The 20608-nt window shown below is 39.6% G+C and overlaps 1 protein-coding gene across 4 annotated transcripts in view; it reads right to left on the reverse strand.

The window, feature by feature from the left end:
• The window catches only part of fbln2 (fibulin 2), a 122892-nt gene that overhangs the window by 95288 nt on the left and 6996 nt on the right, over positions 1–20608 (reverse strand). The window lies entirely within an intron of this gene.

Genomic DNA, 20608 nt, shown 5'->3' on the forward strand with positions numbered 1-20608 from the left:
ACATTTTAGAGAGTGCACTAAATCTAAACTGAGGTGTAGTTACACTCACTGAAATCACTAAGGCTAAAGCCACTACAACCGCTATGTTCTTCATTCTACTCATCTTCAAAAATACTGAAATAATCCCTTTAAGCCCCAGGCCATTGTGCTGGGTGAATGAAAGGCCCTTAAGACTACCAAGCCTTGCCTTATACTTTATCTTTTAACCAGCAACTAAGTGCTTATGTTAGCTTACAACTGGAGTCACAGTTTGCACCAATCACAGCTAACTTTTTCCTTGGCAGACAAGTCTGATTAAGTGGTACTGCACATAAAGGGGACAAAGCTAGAGTCAAATGATTGTGTATTTCATTAGAATTATAGAGGATCATCCTTGTTTTGTTGAATCTCATTAGATTGATGGTTAGCATGGGCAAGGATGGTTTCAATTGGTAAAATCAACTTGTTTGACAGACAATTTGTTTCTATCTGGATTTTTTGTTGTGGTAAGTCTGTAGAAAGGAACCTGATCGTGAGATCTATTGACATCTAGGACTATCCTCTTTTCCAACTTCCACAAAAACAACACTGTCTTGGGCTAACATGACATCAAGGTTTATTTACAGAGGAAACATTTACTGACACGTGTCTTCAACAATCAAACTGTTTAACCATTTTACATCCTGTAAGTTTACTTCTCCAAACGCCCTGTACAAGACTTCCTCTACAGAGCACCTTGGAATACAGGAGCTCTTTTAGGCTGCAATACAAAGTAAACTCTTGAAACTTTTTGGGGTATTTTAGAAAGATTTCCTTAGAAGAACTGTTCATAACATCAAAGTGAATGAGTAACAGAACCTATAGATTTGATGTCAGAGTATTTCTCTCTAAAACATTTTAGAAGACTTTGAAAAAGCAGATATCCTGAGAATCAAAGGGTGCATCTGCAACATGAAGACGCAAAAAAGAGCGTAACAGTTCATAAACAGTGGCTGATAAATGTAAAAGTGTGAAGGAAAATGCTGTGTTGAAATCATTCTGGATAATAAAAGATGATTACACAACCATCTGGTAGAAGCTGGTGTGTTTATTTTGGAAGTGTTTGTCACAGTATGTTTTATCTGCGCTTATTTCAAGTCTTTGCTATAAGTGACTGCCTGGAATTTATCACTGTCACAGGCAGATGCTTCTTTTTTACTCTAAATGCCAAATAAATCTAGCATTTTCTCCTCACAAACACACACACTTATTGCAAAACTCTGTTATTTCTTATCCCTCTCAAGTTTGTTTTCTCAGCTTTCACCATAATAAAGTATAGTGGAGGTAAATTGAACACTTGTCAGTGATTTTTGTATTAAAATGTAAAAGAATCACGTCTTTGCCCTTTGAGTTGTTTTTCAGTGACCTGTGCTGACTCTGACTGAGCCATTACAGTCCTATCAGAATCCTTAAACCCTTATAGCTAACACAAGCAGACAAAATATTATCTTAAGTTCTCATTTCACAAATCTTCTGACATTTTTCTCAAGTCAACATAATCTCCCAAATCTAAGATGCACACTTTGTGCAGATCAATCTGGAAAAAGCACGGACAAATGTATGCTGTATCATACTGAAAGACAGATCACAGTACAGATCACACATAAATAAGATATACTTGTGACTGTGCTCAAAAGCCTGTGAGTTTGTTTTTTGGGGGATGACTGAATCTGGATCAAGTCTTTAGACTAAGCCTTGTGCTTAGTCTTTCCATTCATTGCAGCTCTTACGTCTCATGCAACCAAGTAATTCCAAACAACTCAGAAACATAAAACCTACTGAGCTGTTCAAGCTTATTTCTAAAAAGACCTTACTCATGATGAGCATTTTAAACAGAAATAAACAACCAACTTTGGTTTACTGCTAATGATTTTACATGAACAGCTGTAAAAAGTGAGAAAAGCTGCTTTAAGTGCATCTGAATGAAACTGGAAAATAATCACGCCTGTCCTAAAGAATGCCTTTGCCCACTCATTTGTCGAGTCTACTCCATTTGCCATTCTGAGTTTTTGTAAACAACCAAGCCCAGCATCCGCAATCAACACTGATGTTGAGGGCAGTTCTTTGTAGATAAAACCAGCCCTAGGGTTGGCAGAAGTGCCAAGGACAAACTGCAACCGACTTGAGTTTTATTCATTTTGTCATGTAAGAACAGTCCAATGAAGTTTTTCATGAGTGACCTTTTATTATAATTAGAATCTAGAATTGGAGACATGTGGAGCCAGGTGCCAGGGCCGTGTCGGGACAGGAGAGTCATAGAAAGGATGAGTTGGACTTAATAACATGGAGCAGAGCCAGAAAAGAATCACTCTTTTTAAAACACAACACCTACTGTATTCTTTGGCCTTTATGTTGACCGAATGGTAGAAAATTGAATGGAAAAACTGCACACAGTCGTAGCGGGACAACAGACAAATCATCGGACTGGGTGATTTCAACCATGTTGCCATGGGTAGAACATGACAAAACTTCATTCAGTGCATTTGGAGGCATACAACTCTTCACCACTTCCTCCTCTGAGACGGTCAGATCATAACCTGATTCATGTCACGCCCCACTGAGGACATCAGGCGATATAATAGGTACATTTCGTTTTATCCTGTATTTCTATTGCCATTCTATATTTTGTCAGCATTGAGCCATTTTTCATGCCTTTATGTTTTTTTTTTTTGTTTTTTTTTTACAAATTAGTGCTATTAGTCACCCTTTCAACCTCTCATTAGGTTTTACACATTTTAAACCAATAAGTATCAAAAAGCATGTGCAAAAACTCTGTTACTACATTTGGTGCCAAAGCTCTCAACAACACCTCCACTGCACTGTGGAAATGAAGCAAACTTCCATCCATTCATTTTTTACAATGCATATCCCATTTGGGGTCCTGGGGCTGGAGCCTCTCACAGCTGTCATTGGGTTAGAGGTGGGAAACACTCTGGACTGGTCACCAGTTGATTGTAGGGCTGACATACACAGACAGACAACCAGGCACGCTCTCACTAACACCTGCGGCCAATTTAGAGTGATCAATCAGCCTAATGATGTCTTTGGATGTGAGAGGAAGCTGGAGTAAAGGCTGGAGAGAACCCACATGTGCACAGGGAGAACATGTAACCTTGCAAAGCAGATGGATATGCCCGTTTCCTTGTTTCTCACTGGCGAATCCATCTTGCAAAGCTGCCATCTGAACTGTTTGGGCCCAGTTAGAAAGTGACAGGACTAATCAGCAACGAGGGGCAGTACTTTCAGGCGCAGTACAGTCATGACGTAAACAAGCAGCAGCAGGAGCTGGTGCAGTTATGGAAGAAGAGATTAGCGTGGATGCTGCTAAAGCGTCAGATTTATCAGAACTTCACGACATTTCTTCGTTAAAGAAGAACAAAGAACAGCAGTGAGTTGTTTTCTTTTCAAAAAAAACAAAAGTCGAGTACTTACATGTCTGTAGCCGCCATGTTTCTCGTTATTCCTCACTAGCTGCGCACACGCAGCTCAATAACGGCTACGTAACGTGATTTGTTTCTCTGATTAGAGATGCGACAGACAGAACGCCACACCCAATCACACTCCAAGTTTTATTCAAAGCCTCTGTGTTTCCTATTGAAGCTTTACCAGATGGATGTGTGAAACAAATCCATCTGGCGTGTCAGGTTAGAGAACATGCAAACTCTGCATAGAAAGGCCCTGACCAGGAAGCCAACTAGGAACATTCTTGCTGTGAGCCAACAGTGCTAACCCCTTCGCCACCATGCAGTCTGAAAGCAAACAAACTCAGTAAATATTGTCAGGCTTCACTTAAGGTACTCATAAAGATTAAGGTAAATTAGCTTTGATTGGTTAGAAAAACTGTCCACTAGGCTGCAGTATTGAGCCCGGTGGTTCATCAACTGTTGAACACATCATCAATCATATACAGCGCATACTAAGCTAAATGGAGAATACGTTGTTTAATTAACTCCCATGTTTTCTTTGCTCAAGAAACAGACTAAAAAGGCGACAGTTTCATGAGAAGTGACAGTCAGGAGAGGACAACAGTGTAGTGAAATCTCGATAGGTTAAGTGCCTTTAAGGTGCTTGTCCAAAACTATGCTGTTAAATGCTCTGATCATAGAGACAAATATTTGCTAGTAAAGACAAATGCAGTAAATTGCAGGGGAAACTGACGGTACTGTTTATGTGACTGCAATAAACTGAGTAACCTCTAAGTCATTGGTTCTAACTGGTGGGTCAAAACTCAAAAGTGGGTCACAAGCCATTTTCAGTGTGTCGTGGATGTGCATATGGAAGTAAAAATCCAGCCAGAAGTGTACAATGTGCTTTTATTTTGAATGATCTGACACCTTGTCTGTGTTTTGTCACATTTTTTGTTCCATCTTAAGTCATCTTAGCCATCTTAGAAGCCTATTTTCGGAAAGACCCTGTGTATGATAAGGACGTTAGCAGTAAAATCACTACAGTGAACAAATGCAGAACCCCTCTCTATGAGACAAGTTCTTCAACTTGACATTTCTGTAAGAGATAGTATGTGAGAAAGATAAATGTCCACTCAGGAACTCCAGTCAGGGTCATGTAAGCTGACTTCACATGTGGTTCATTCATATTCCTAAATTCATCAGCATATGTTACACATAGCTCGGTTTGAGCTGTTTGCACTGTAATTCCTTGAAGAGGGAAATCATTTCCGTCACTAATCCAGACATTAGACCGATCTTTTGAGCCCTATGTACACACTCTGCTGCTTGGACACAGTCCAGATTTCTAATCAAAGTCACATTTCTCCAAAGCGCACATGCTTGGTATTTGCTATTCAATATCCCAAAGGCAGCCGTGTGATTATAGGTGAACAGATGGAAACTTTTGTCTTGCTTTCACTGAACATATGCAGAATAACTCCATTCCTGTTTGAGACAGTCAGCGAGATGAGCTCTGTTCAGGGAGCAGAGAGAGAATATGATGATGAGAAACCTCTTTCTGTGGTTTAGCAGAGAGGACAGCCATGAGCAGATTGTGAGAAGCAGATTCCATGACCATATCTGTCAGCTTTGGGGAGTGTGACTGGCGTTTTGATTGCGGTATTTCTCGGAGGATTGTCCAGGACCTTGAATCTGATTCATGCACTGTGGTTGGGGAAGCACGTGGGATCCAGCGGGGACTCATCTTTAGGAAAAACATGTTTTCTTCCATGGAGAGTTATAGTCAGTTAGATTCTTAGCTGTGTTTCTTATTTCCAAAGGTGTAATAACCTGTATTTTTACAGCTCTGCGGCACATGGCCATCATAAATCTACAGACAGTTGACTGTGTTGTTTATCGGCACCAGCGACACTTTTACTACTTTACTTTGAGGTGGAATCTTAGGCTTTTAAACTGACTTGTTCCCTCACAACTAACTGTCAGCAATCTCTCAGCAGTGACTACTCTGTTATTTTATTATTTACCAAGGTCTAACACTTGAACGCTCATTGTTTTAGATTAACTTTGACTGATCAATAAGCCCCTTAAACCATAAATATGTCAGACAGACTTGTCAATAACAATAAATGCCAAATCTTCTGTTCTGAAACAGTCTCAATTAAACCCCACAGCCTCTGTATGAAACACAAAAGAAACTATAATTATTTTCACTGCCCTTCACCACTGCTGCCAAGCTCTGTTAAGTCAAACAGATTTCCACCATGCATACAGCAGAGTCCTGAGTCAAATTTTCACTGACAAAGTTTCAAAGTGAGAAGTACATTATGCTGCTGTAAGGAAACAGTATGAGTAGCACTATGCACACACGTATGCAGACAGGGCTGACAAAGATGTTAAGACGGCTCCGTCCTCAGGAGCCACCAAAATTTAATTTCTATGGAGCTAATAAAGATTTTATGCAATCCTTTTAATGAACACACATCAAAGAGTAAAAGACATGAAACCCAAATCCCCTCATGGTAAAAGCTTTAAAGTTTTATAAGCTATGACATAGGTAATGTTAGTATTCATAGCTTTCAGTCATGTAACCAACACTGAGGCCTGCAGGGCCAAAAGAGTTAAGCTCTTGGGACACTTGAAAAGCCTTTCCTTTTTATAGCTGCCAGAATGAAAATGTATCAGTATGGGCTAGAGATGGGAATCTTTAGGCACCTAACGATTTGATTTGATTATGATTCATAGGGCTACGATTCTATTCCTAATTGATTATTGATGCTTTTTGAAGTTGTTGGGGGTTTTTTTTACATTTCTGTTGTTCTCACTGTGTCAAACATGATGGAAAAAGGAATGAACTAGAAAAGCACTCCGAGAGCACAGACCTTCACCATTAGCCCTATCTCCCAATAGTGAAGAATCCTTTAAAAAATTCCAGGATCTGTCCCCATGTACACCCCACCACGGCATTCCCCGATTACTCCCTCCCCCATGGGGTGAAAACACGGTGAGGCAAAGCACTGGCTTCGCTACAGGTGGACTGTCATGGTGGAAGCATTGCCTGCTGGTGCCAACAGATGCACTGATAGTCTCACCCATGGTCTCACTGAACGACTGGAAGTCATGGCAGAGGGTGAATAGTCCTCTGTTCCTCCCAGCATTGTGAGTATTCTCACTACAATTCGCTGTCTTTCTCTCTGTTACGTTCCAACTCGTCTCCTCGACCGGGCGTGCGTCTTTCAAACTCTATAAACTCCAAAACTTTGAATAGAAACACACCCAAAATGCTGCTGGGATTGAAGTTACTCATGTCCGCCATCTCATGGTGTAAAGTGGTAACAGCACAGACCTCCGCCATTAGCCCTATCTCCCAATAGTAAAGAATCCTTAAAAAAATTCCTGAATCCAGACGGTGATCCAGATCAGTCCCAAAATCTAATCAGTTCTTCCTTATGCCATTTCTGACATTTCCTGAAAATTTTATGAAAATCCATCCATGATTTTTTGAGTTATGTTGCTAACAAACAAATAAACGAACAAACCCACCAAATCGCATAACCTCCTTGGCGGAGGTAATAAATAAAACTGGCTAAGGTTCCATAAGTGTCTAAAATCACATGAAAGCTATAAGTAAGATACTCATTTTGATCATTTTGAAGCAAAATGGTTCCTTAAGTCTAAAACAACAAAGGCTCATTTTTATGGGGGATGTGCACGGTTAAACGATCAAATTCGTTTATCAAATTAGCCGGAAACAAGATTTACGATTTGGTTGAACTAATTACCTATCCTTTTTATAAACACGGGCTTGAAATCCTGGTTTATAATGTTCTTTAAAACTGTAATGAACCTCCCACCACTCGAGGCCGCTGCAGCTTCAGTTAATGGCTGCTGCCTTCCTGTCTGAGCCCGCAGCACTTCACTGGACATAAAAATGAAAAGCTCAGAGGTAGCTTAGCTGTTATCATGTAGTAGGAAAGGCGTTGTATGACAGTTTTCAAGTCATAATTGGAATAAAGTGGTATGTATGTGGTCGAGGGTTGGATTTACGTATACTCAATCGAAGTGAAAAGAGGCCATATGTCAAAGCACGATATTAATCAAAGAGGAGCAAAGAGGAACGAAGGCTGGTGGAGCTAGCTTTTAATGTTAGAAAGTAGAAAGTATTTCAGGCTCACATCACACCCGCTGACACAATGACCCTGTGAAAAATTTGACTGTTTCTAAGGAGTTTCTTCTCTTTAGATCAGTCAGTTAAACAAAATTTAAATAAGCATTTAGCCAAATCTGGAAATAGACGCTTAGCAACATCCGTATTTTCTTCAGTGTTGAAGCTGTATGAAACAGCTCTATATGCCTAGATTTATGCAACTTTTGAGTACTTGAATTGCAATGTATCACAATGTGCACGATATAGCTTTGTAGGTCTTTGAAAATAATGTATCTCCAACAGGCCCACTTCTCTGAGCACAAAGCCCTGTTTTCAGTTTTGAGAGCCTTTTAAAGATAACCCAAAGGGTTTTTAAAATGGTTCAATAAGTTTAAGAATAGAGAAACATTTATAATGTGAAATTGAGAAACAATCCCACCCTTCACTTTTTCATGTAATAGCAATGAAGCACATGTTTACAACCATGTGGTTTGGTTTTCCCTTTTTCCCAAAATGACTTGGCCAGAAATGTTGTTCATAGCCAACTAATGAAGCTAACCATACTGAGTCACTCAAATGTAACACACTCTAGACACAAGCACTGGAAAATTCATGGTTAAACACTTCACTAAAAGGCCTCTTTAGTAAACCTCTCATAATAAATCAAGAACTTATTCCCATGGTAATAATAATCATGTAATGGTTATGTTTCTATCATGCAGCAAACACACTAGCAAGGACATTTCATTATTTGGACTTGGTAATGGACTTGAGCTTACACTGCTTTTCTAGTCTTCTGACTACACAAAGCATCTTTTCCATCACAGATCACACCAACTCATTCACAGCACTATCACACAATGATGGCAAGGGCTGTAACTTAAAGTGTCCATCAATATCAACTAATCTCAGTCATACATATTCACATTCTATTGATGCAGCTGCGAGAACAATCTGGGGTTCAAAGTCTTGCCAAAGGACACTCTGTCGTATAACCCTGAGCATCCAGTTGAAAGACAACCAACTCTACCAGACAGAAAAATGTGCCAGAAATAGAATGGAAAGACAAGAAAACATTTGAGTCCTTCTATTGTTTTTACGTGAAGCTATCAATGAAGCAGAAGTAAATTTAACTGTGCACCAGTTAAGTTGAGGGGAATCACAAACAAGAAGCCCAAAACCACAGACCTGCAACAGATGGCAATTGTAACCTCAGACAGATGTTGTCATCATGCCTGATTTATCATGACAGTAACCTTTGAAGAGCCACTTCAGGGCTGACTCACCTGAGTCCAGGGACAGAGAGTGTGAAACATCCATCTGACAAAATAAATCATATTCATTTGATTGACCAGCAACTCTATCAGCCTGACAGACCGCTTAATACGTCTGACCGGATGAGCGTCACTTATATAACTCACGGTAGGCAGAAGACAGGAGCCAAGCATTGCTTTGCATTTATATCCACTTCAACAAACACAATTGGTGAGGGCTCAGGGTTCAGATTCAAGCGTTAAGTAACAAGAATTCCTCACTTTTCTCTGTACTATGTACCCACTTTTTCTAGGATACAGTAGAAATGCTACCTAACCAGGGTTTTTGCTTTGCTACAGAGTAAGATGTGTACTCTCACATAACAGGAATCTTGACCCTGTAGCCTTTCCACAAGTTAGACTGTGCAGAAAACTCAGGTTTTTGTGTTCTAACTGCTGTCACCCCTTACATCAGTTCATTCAGCTGCCCTAGAGTCATACAGGAGGGTATTTTTTTGAGTAACTGTCACATACACAAAGTTATATCTTTTTACTTCTGGTTATTGTGCCTCTGTCTTAGTGAGGGTAATCATAGTTCAGAGCTGCTGTTAAATGTTACAAACATCTGAAACAGCCCAGTTTGCAAGGAAATATGTTTGAGCTAATAAGCCCATTATTGTGTTTTTAAATAAGTCTTAAAAAAGAAACAATGTGCACAAATCTTGCAATGAATGTACAAATCTAAGGTTACAAGTGGCTCCTGGAGCACTGCTTTCCAGATGGAAAGGAGCAAAGAATCCACAGTGTTCCCCTATCTGTTCTGATAAGCATTACATAAAGAGTTGATAAAGATATCACATTTAAAGTCAGGGGTTGTCCTGAAAGTCAACACACTGAGTAACAAGCTTTACTCCCACACAAAGTTCATTTTACACGAAACACAGCTGGTGGCACAGGTGCTGCAGTTCATGGCAGTTTCAAAAAATGGAATCAATAGAAAGATATTGTGGATTTCGTCAATCTCCCTTTTTGCAGCATGTGTATAACCTCAGTTTCCACATACTCCATCTGTGCATCGATAACCAGAGTAATCCACAGGGATCTGCTCATGAAGCAAACTGAGGAGAAAAACCTCTACAGTCAATCCTTGTGATTCCACTGAACGGGAGACCTCTAGTGTGAGTGCCACAATGCTTGAGACAGCCACCTTTTCATCACTCCATGTATAACAGATCGATCCAAACAGCATTGAGAGCACGCAAAGAATCCAGTCAACTTCAAGAGAACACAACACACTGACCCCCTGATAGTAAATCATAAGTATGTCAACATGACGTCTCATCCTCTGGCACAAGCTACAGGTCACAGTGAGTGGGTCACAGAGCCTCTACAGCCTCTCTAGAATTTTGCATGAAACCACTTATCCATTGTAGAAAAGATAAACCTTTTTACTTGCTAATGTTGAATAAAAATAAAATAACAGAAAAAAACATCAAAGTGAAAAACAAATCTACCCCAGAAAAGCAAAGTAATACACTGCTTCCATACTTTTACCTATTCCTGAAGTCATAGTTCTAACGTGAATTTGTGACGTCACATCTCCAGCTAAGCCACTCTGCTGCGCTGCACACCAGGATGTGGATGATATGCCATGAGCGGGAGCGAAATCCATGCGCACCGGATCGCGATGTATATAGAAATTAGGGGCTATGCGTACAGACAATCTCCCAATCCATCACCCATTTTTAGATGATGATACCCTCTGGGAGAAAAAGTCTGTTTTCTGGGAAGCCAACGTAGCCAACTAGCTATAAAGAACTCCTGAACATGACTTCTATTTCTGTGTGCGTCAGTATGTTTACATGCAGAGTTGTGTCAAGCTACAGTTATAGCTTGATTAGGCTATTTAACTCAACTACTGTCTTTGTCCAAAAGTGAAAGCCCCAATGAAGAATGGTTTTCTTTACAGCAGAAAACGTCTGACTCTGCTATGGTAGGTAGGTTGGGCTATAGCCCCTTTCAACTAGTTATCATTGGACCTATCTTCCAATTAAACTTGCTTACAAGCTAGCAAACAGCAAATTGGCTGTATGAACAGTGAGAGCTCAATTATTGTAATACTTATTTTGGTAAAAATTGTGATGGAGGCCATCGCTCTGGCTTATGGTGATACCTGAAATCAGACAAAGCTACGTATGTCATCCGACTTCCTGGTCAAAGCCCAGCATGAAAAACTGTAGAGCATGCGCAGAACGCCTGGGACAGTTTGGGAGGTGTATGCATTGCAAGAGTAATGACTTCCTACTCTATCCTATTATCTGAGTCACCCCGACAATGGAAAATTTGGATCTGGACTAACATATTAACACACATTCATAAAAGTCCAGTTTTAGTCAAACTAACACAGTTAAATGAGCTTTTTTAACTACATGTAGTTGAGTGCCAGAGTTAACATTTAAGGAGGGTTTATTAGCTAAACTTGCATGCAGATGTCTTTTAGTAGACATTAATTAAAACTTAATTTCCACTAGATGACTGATGTATTCCCCCACTTTTTTTCTCTGCATGCACTGTCTCCATGTACACATAAAACACCAGCTGAAACTGTGGGTGATTATATTCAGCTTTAACCTGACCAAGATCACAAGAGCCTCTTGATGCCAAAATCATAGACTTAAATTTATACTATTTCATCAACATGATTTCCCTGACATACACAAGCACTGATAAATGTTATCAGGGAAGCTGGAACTGTCAGTACCAAAATGAATTGAATGAAAAATGAAAGAAAAAAATCCTCAAAATCAAAGATATTTTCATATCATTCATATGAGAAAGATGGGATTTCAAGGTCTAGGTGGATGATGTTGCCCTCAAGCACTTTTTTCTAATTATGTAAAAAAAAAAAAAAAAAAAAAAAAAAAACTTGACTCAATATTTTAAACCAAAAATGTTTCAGAAAGAAACTTCCAGGTCCTGACAACAATCTCAAGCACATGTTTTTCAGTTAACAGAAGGTGCATCCTCCTTAGTTTTGAATTACTGCTTTATTCCTACCCCTCTTTCCTAGATTATCCTGCATTGCAGCTGGATATCACCAAAATTTTCCACCAAGATAGATTTACCAAATGTCTACTGGTGCACAGGGTCGTAGTGGCAAAGAAATTCAGAGTCCATCCCTGCTAACTGCTCTCACATAATTTTCCCACGTTTCTGTTTGTGGCCTTGCTGCCCACAGATGGACCAGGACATATGCTCCTCTCAGACACACCACATTGCCAGTCCAAGCCTACCAGTGGACTGGATTTCTGCAGTTGCACAGTATTAACTGTGTCTTGCAGAGCTCTTCTGCCTCTGTCAGCAGAGGCCTCTGCAACACAAGTGTTTTATTCTTCAGCGTACTCAATTATTATTTACTTCCTTTTTTCATCCAGCTGATCACTTTTGGGATAAACTCTGCCTTTAGACTCCGAAAGATTCCCCAAAAAGACAAGATTTCTTAGCAAAAATTGAGCTTTGTCAGACATTAAAAAAGCTGCCAAATCCTGTGTGCTTCGTTGGAGCTATCCTGAGAAGATGTGCCATCAGAGCTGATAAAATGTGTTATCAGCAGTCTGTAGCGAGGCTCGCATGGCTTTCCCTCTATCTCCACTAAAAGATTGTGAGCAGCCACCTGTCTGTAGTCCAGGGCCTTTTTATCTGGAGGAAGCACTTTATCTTGAATTAGAGCACCCTGTTAGCCAGACAGATAACTCCTACTCTGCTTATCCTCCTGCATATGCTTCAGAGGAAACAGTGCTGTTTCATTTTTAGGAGGAAGCTTGGACCCAGTTGTGGTCATGCAACCTATCTGCTGCCCTCAAGCCCCTCATTTTTACTACAAATCAATGTGAGAATAGATCATAAGTGGCACAGGGTGACTGGATGATTAGAATGTCTCATCAAACATTAATTAGGTGAGACCTGCTTCTACAAGAAGAAGAAGAATCATCATCTCCATGCTGTATTTTAAGCATGTTTTGAGAAGTGTGTTGTGGTTAAAAGGATCACAGATGACCTGTTAACCAAATCACCCAATCGTTTGGCTGTACGTGCTCCTCAGACAGATCAACTGTACAAATATGAAGTGTAATCTTTTACAGTGTATTTTTACTTCAGATTTTTGTATATTTGCCCACAGAAATCTGCTGTAGATTCCTGTTTTTTCATTGTAAATGCCTACTTGGTATCAAACACTGTTTTGACTTCTCTATTTTAGTTTATCGCTCTGTGTTTATCCCTCATGCAGGTGTCACCTGGTTACAGAATACATCAATCAATTAATGTTAGAAAAAGGGATGCACAGGTGCATCAAATCAACACTGGTATTGGCCAGCTGTGGCCCTGTTTACAAACACTGGAAAAATTACATGGCATGAACAGACATCAGTTTTCAATGTTTATCTGTGTTGTCCAATCAACTTTATGCGGGCATCTAGTACTGTATGTACCTGCTAAATTAAATTAGGGCAAACCTTTTGGACAAACTCTGATCCTTTTTCATGGTCAATTGTAAGACACAATGATGCCATACAAGGAGCGTTGCACCATAACAAGTATCTAATTTGTAATTTTAAACATGGGTAATGGCATTGGCACTGATGTTTTTAATACAATCCATGCACCTCTAGTTAGTAAAATAGGCAATAACTTCATGACACAGTGCTGTGATCAGGCCAAATCCTTAAGATTTAGTCCCTTAATCTTGCGCCCCATTTATTTTGTCTGACTCACACGCCATGTGCAGCAGGAGCAGCCAGTGCACACACACACATCTGCTCAGTCAGTGAATTTCCAAACCTCCACATCGCCAAAGCCCAAATAAGAAGAAAGAATGTTTTTTTACAGAATACTTCTTGGTCACAGAAAGTTTTCTATTTTACATTCTTAAGATATGTACATAATTGAGTGTAAAAAATCCTGTGATAAAATGGTGAAGCTTTACAGACTTTAGATTTCAATTTTTTCCAGATTTTTCAGAGCATTTTCATAAAAGAAAATACTGTTTACTGTTTGTACTAATATTACTTGAATTTTAGAACTATACCAATGTGTATAGCCTTCAGAATACTGAAGATAAGACACATTTTTAAAACTCATGGATTTTTGTAGGGCATTTAAAACGCACAGTGTGACTCATGGCTGGCTGAGGAGTAGAAACATTCTGGAAATTTCTTTCATTCTTACTTTTTCTCCCATCTGAAAAACAATCTGATTCATGACAAAAAACCTAATCTAATCCAAACCATGAGATTTGTGATCCATCTATGGAAGGTAGGTATTTGTTTCTCACATGAGAATAAGCAAGTGAAGGCTTCAACAAAAGCTGAAATATTTTGATAGTCCAGTGGATCAGTCTTGCAGTGCATCCTTCATTGATAATTTTTAAATGTTTAGTGCTTTTTCTGAGATCTCATGAATAAGTCAATATTACTCTACTACATTTTTAGAGCTCATTAAAGTCTTGGTACCTTGTAGGGATGTGATGAGGTCTCATGGTACGAGCTTTTTCAAGACTAAAACATCACAAGATTTCTTGTCCCAGTGAAAAATGTCTCGTGAGACTGACAGGCTGGACTACTTTGTTCCCAGCTGGTCTATGAAGTAGCCCAGCTGAAGAAAAACGCACTTTGTTTTTGCTTCTGAAACTTTGAAATAGTTTCTAAGGCAGTTCCCTTACCTGTCTGAATGGCCACTGACGTTACCCTAGTTCAAAACACTTGTTACCGACAAACTAAGGAAAATGAATCATATCTGCTGCTGCAAAATACCTGTGTGTAGTATCAGTGAGAAGAATGTTGTGTTTAATTAGTGCATATATGCACGAAGAGATGGTTTGCAAAGCGATAATGTGCATTAATTCCCTGTTTATCTCACCACAACTGTAGCATTTATCAGCTGATGGCTGCATTGCCCATCAATCAGACTCTTATCCCAAGTAAGGTAACAGTTTATAATAACCAACTAAAAGAACAAACTCCACCAAAATGTGCTTTGTTCACTCTGAAAATCGGAGCTATCAAACTGCTCCAATTATCTTTATTTTCATTGGAACGGAAGCAATAGAAAGTAAAGTAATGGGGATGTGACACACTATAAACATGCATGGATATTTGATATGAAATGCTGTTTAATGCATGTTTGAGTCATGGCTTGACAAGTCATATGTAAGCATGGATATGAGAATTACTAGTTCAATTTTCAAAATGGACTTGCAGTCACTGCATTTCATGTCTTTACCTGAATTAAAGAAAAGTTTTACAGTCATTTATTGTGTTATTAAAGCTTAAAAATCAAGTCTCGTTCTGGTGAGCCAAGTGTGTCGTCACACCCCTACTATCTTGCCATCATTTTCCTAATAAACCACCTCTCTTCATACATACGGGTCAAGTTTCTTTAAAAGGTAAAGGAAATTGAGCTTGTAAAGCGCTTTTCTAGTAGTCTGACTACACAAAATTCACACCCTTTCACTCCACATTCACACACAGATGGTAAAGACTATGAAGAGGGACCATTAGCATTAATCATTCCCATTCATACAAATTCATACACATGTACATTCACAGCAGTGGGAGAAATTTGGGGTCAAGTGTCCTGGCCAAGGACACATCAACATGTGACTGCAGGAGCTGCACCGAACTCTCTAGCCATTTTTACACAGAGATTCCGCAATAAAGGCAAAAAGGAATGTCCATCTCTGTTCCAGCAACTCACACAAAGGTGTAACAGAGCCGTGCACACTTACACACACACACCAGCGTCCTGTAATCAGATGGCAGCCGCTGCCCAAGCTGCTGCGTTCAATGAAACTCGAAACTCTGGATTTCTCGGTTCAAAATTTTGTATTTTCTAAATGAAATACAGGGAAAATAACATGAACATTCATTTTGATCGATTAGATCCAATAGACCTTTTTCCTCCATGTTTCTGAGTTGGAGGTCCGACTTTAAGCAGTATCACAGTGCACGTATTTACATCGGAGATCCGAAACTTAAGATTGCCGAGCTCACTTAAACACATCATGGAACTTTTCAGACGCTGCTGTAAGCAGAGATGTGTCTGCTCTCTCCTCCTGTACAGAGTGTGATCAGCCCTCTAACCTCACAGTCTCTCCAGTTAATCCACATTATTCTTTGTTTTATCCCCCTGTTGTTTTCTCCAATTAAATGCCGCTCGATTAAACTGCACTGGTTTTTAAATCTCCCGTTTATGGAGACAGCAGCGCACACTTGCAGTTGCGAAATACCGTGACGTCCTTTTACACTTGTTGCGGAAGAGTCTGTTACGGCTCTGATACTACCTCTCGATCCGGATCAGAGGTGGGGCGAGATTGACCCCCCATTGCAGAACGGTCGCTTTCATACAGAACAGCATTGTGGAACAAAGGCGTATCAGACACGGAAAAGAGAGGCAGTGTGAAAGTAGCTTCTGATTAAGAGACAACTATCTCTATGACCTGATCCACAGTTGCCTCTCTTGATATGAGTGAGTTTGACCACTGATACTCTGTGCTGTGGCCTAGCAGCTTTTTTACTACTGTACTGATTTTCATATTTGATTTTAATATCACTTTTGAACAAAAAGTCTGGGTTAATAACATTCTTGGTTGTGTAAATATTTTTCCCCTTCCTTAGCTGGAATTGTGTTAGAGATTACTTTACTGCCACTTTTTTTTGTTTTTTTGAAGCAGCACAGTGTCCAGTGTGAAGTACTGTTAACCAGCTTAGTCTCTACTAAGGCCTCATAAGAAGATTTTCTATTATCCTATGTACTGCCAAAGAAAACAAAACTAAAATCTTAGATTGCCAAATCAATTAATACAACATATAAAGAATACTTGCATCATATTATACTTTTAGTACTACTAGAGTACTGTACGGGTATTCCTGTAGCCAAGATCAATCCCTGTATGAGTCTACAGTGTAGCTGCAATGTAAAGTCTTGCTCTGCTTAATTCCTCCAGGGCACCAACATCTGGATCTGGTAGTACCCTGTGCTGCACACGACTTTTAAACCAATCTCATATGCATCGGGAGCAGATCAAATAACTCAGCTAACCCACATAAAGTGCACTGAGCTGCCACAGTTACATGACAAAATGTTCAAAAAGTTGTCAATGAAGTTCACAACAAAATAAATGATCTGTAAGCTACCTAAGTACAGGAACAGATGTGTTTCACTTTTATGTTTCTGAAATAGAAAAACTGTATATTCTGCATCAACAGTGTATGCTACGTTGCTTGACTGCAAAATCTTTTTTCCCCAGCAGAAAGTCCCAAAAGCAATCACAGTAATACCTGAACAAAGCATAAACACCACCAACACTTCAGACATTATGGTATCATTTTAGATGAGTAAACAGTTTCCTTGTATTTCAGGGGAAAACTTTAAATGTGAGACAAAATCCTGAAATACAGACTTTTAAAGGTTGGAGGCCAGAGAGAATATATAACCAGAGCAGATTCTAAAGCTATACTCATCTCCTGTGGGAGAGCTGAAGCGACTTGCAGTAAAACAGCAGTGAGGCCCGGTGCACTGGGTGAGCGATGGGGCTGACTGGTATGAGACTGCTGTGAGAAGATGTTCACCATGGGAGGAGTGTTTGACTCCCTGCTCCAGACAGACCTTCTGCTCACTATTTATATTCTTGTTCCGTTACCTGGGGACCAGCAAGTGTCTCGACACGCTCATGACATATGGCTTGGCTTGTTACACTGAACGCAGTGGAGAAAGGGAGCATTGTTCCAAGAGGACAATTTAGTAGAGCCAAAAATATAAAGAATGCTGGATACAAAATGGATAGTAAATGCTGTACAATATACAAAGTTTAACCATTACAGTTTATGTGAGGGTAAAAAAATTACATCTTTCTGTCATTTTCAGATATTAAGGGTTAAATAAGAGGACATGTATTTGGACTGGTACTGTCTAAAATAATACAAAATGCCAGCTATGGCAGTCATGCCCGAGCTGTGCTAGCTGGTGAAAATAGTCTAGTTTAGAGCTGCTCCTGATGAAGAATCTACAAGTCATTCTGTGTTTTTCTCGGTTTGGCCTTATTATATTTCTGTGAAAAATCTACGCTGCAGCCTGAACCATAGGTTTGTGCAGCCCTGAACCTCTGCTGAATTCTATGTGCTTAGCCTGACACCTATTTAAAAATGTACTGTCATGTTGAAAGACAGACCACAAGCTCTGTGGTAGGCCCGCTGGGCAGCACAGGTGACTGCCAGTCTATAGGCATATTTTGTGTACTCTAGTGTTGGACTGATTGCCATGGCTACAGAAGACAAACTGATTTGCGTGTGTCGCGCGTGTCAGCTCCGGTTCCTGCCGGTGCGGCTTTCACACAGAGCGCTAGTTTTCTGCCCATCAGCCGCACCTCCCTGCTCTCAAAGCGACTTCATTCAGTGTATAGAGGAACTGTGTCGGGAACTATTCAAAATAAATGCATTCTGTACAAGTGAACGGAGTTTCTCTTCAGAAAAGCTAAACTGGGCTTTTACTTTGAAAAGCACAAACCAGAAAAGCATTCATATGGTGTTTATCTTTCCTGTGACATTCTACCAGTGTGGAGACGGAAAGTTTCACTAATAGTAGATCTTTAGAGAACAACTTTATAAAACAGGCACATTTAAGCTTGTGGCCTTCCTCAGGATTATCAAGAAACACATTGTAAACATATTCTATGTGCATATTTGCCACAGCAATGTAAATATGGCTCTCCATTTATCATTTTCCTGTCTAATATGGTCTACAGTCACAATATAAGACTATTGCACAGCGTTTTAACATTGTCTAAGTTGCATCTTTGTGAAATAAACAAAGATAAATGCAACTGGTTTTTCATATGTCCACATTTGTGTTCATGCACTGTATATATCCTGTGTACATCAATGTTCTTATTTCATATATAGGCCAAAACATCGGTTATTGGCCAATATATCGGATATCAGCCGATATATAGGATATCGGCGTTTTTTAGCCACCAATATCAGTATCAGCATCAGCCCCAAAAATCCCATATCGGTTGGGCTCTAATGTAAACATGCAGCCACTCACTTTCATCTAAACTGCTTTATCTTTTTAGCTGCAATGCAATCAATGTCTAACCAATAAGAACGGTAGGCTTCTGCATATTCTCTAATACTCACATTATGCACAGAGATAAGTAGTGGTGAAGAAGCCTACCACAGCGCCTTTTCTCCCTTTCTCTCACACCTGTGAACACACACTCACAAATGCATGAATTATCACTGAATACATGCTTCTGTTAAAACGACTGCCTACTTGTAGATATCATAACCAAAGACTGTAAAAGAGATGGAGCTCGGCATTAGTTCATGCAAGACACGGAAGTCTTATGCCCAGCCATGATCAGATGATGGCTAGTTGATCCCAGTAACATCTCCTAGCTTCCCCAGCCAATCACAGCTCTTTCTCTCAATAAAGTAGTCTATTGAAATGACGTACTTCTCACTAACCCCTTGATGCATCAATGCTGAAACGCCACACTGCTGCTGGCAAAGCTTCACCTCTTCCATTCCAGCCTCCTCCGTTATAGCATATAGCTTGATGCACCCTCATATTCAGATTCATGCTACTATGAATTAATTACTTCTGAACTAATTTCACTGCATTCACCATGTATTGTCATAAATGTATCTATCCATACGGGGGTTTCTCGCCATGCACTCCCTGGAAAGTCAAAGTATGCTGCTTGACTAACCTAGCCAAATAAAACTGTATAACCATTTTGGAATAAACGGTTAAATAAATGTATGACAAGTGTTCCTGACTGAAACAAATAAAGCTCAAAACTTTCAACAGTGCATGAGGCACCTTGAAAGTAGCCCAATTCCCTTGGGCTCCAACAGCACATTTTCCAAAGAACAAGTCCACACATGAGATAATAAAGAGGTTACACAGAGGAAAAATGTGCCCAAAATTATGGGGTACTCCTTCTTGACAGTATTTGCTTAATTAGGTGTAAAATAAAAGGTAGTTACTGTCATCAATAACTGCTACCTCACCTGCTCCTGCCTACACTTTATTCATTTTTACCTGTGCCTCTACCTGCGAAATTACAGAATTATATTTTCTACCCATAGATGAACATTCAACAGGTTAAGCACTGTTCCACAGATGACACTGTCAAAACTGTTCGAGAGAAACATAGAAATATAATAAGCCATTTCCCAACATAAGCTGTCTATTTGTAAAAATGCAAACAGCTAACGCAACGATGATTCTGAAACTGTGAAAACAATTATCAATGAAACTACACATTTTATTTCAACAGAGTAACTCGTCATCACTCCCTACCATTAATCTACATACATGTGATGCATAGTTAGACCTCATGTTTCTGTTGACTTCAGCTCAGTTTAAGCCATGCTCATTAAAGCTAACCAGCTGAGGAGTGATGCTGTTGTTTTGCTGCATAAAACAGGTGTTTCAGTCACTATGTTCAGCAAACAAAATACATGCACCTTTTCTGACTGTTATTGAATCTGAGCTTTTGCAAATTTTCTCATACTATTTGAAACTAACCAACCCACCTTGTAATGCGTGTGTAGCTCTCAGATGGAGTTTTATGCAGTCCTTTCAACAATTTAATGGCCAGTAGTATCTTGTTTGATCAAGACTCTTTTCATTGCCTTGGTTTTAGTTAATTAAAGGACTGCCCTAGTGCAGCTACAGATCTACGCTGTATATTAACTATGAACTTTGGTCTTTTGAAAGGT

Source organism: Cheilinus undulatus, linkage group 3 (assembly GCF_018320785.1).
Source record: "Cheilinus undulatus linkage group 3, ASM1832078v1, whole genome shotgun sequence".
NCBI classification, from domain to species: domain Eukaryota; kingdom Metazoa; phylum Chordata; class Actinopteri; order Labriformes; family Labridae; genus Cheilinus; species Cheilinus undulatus.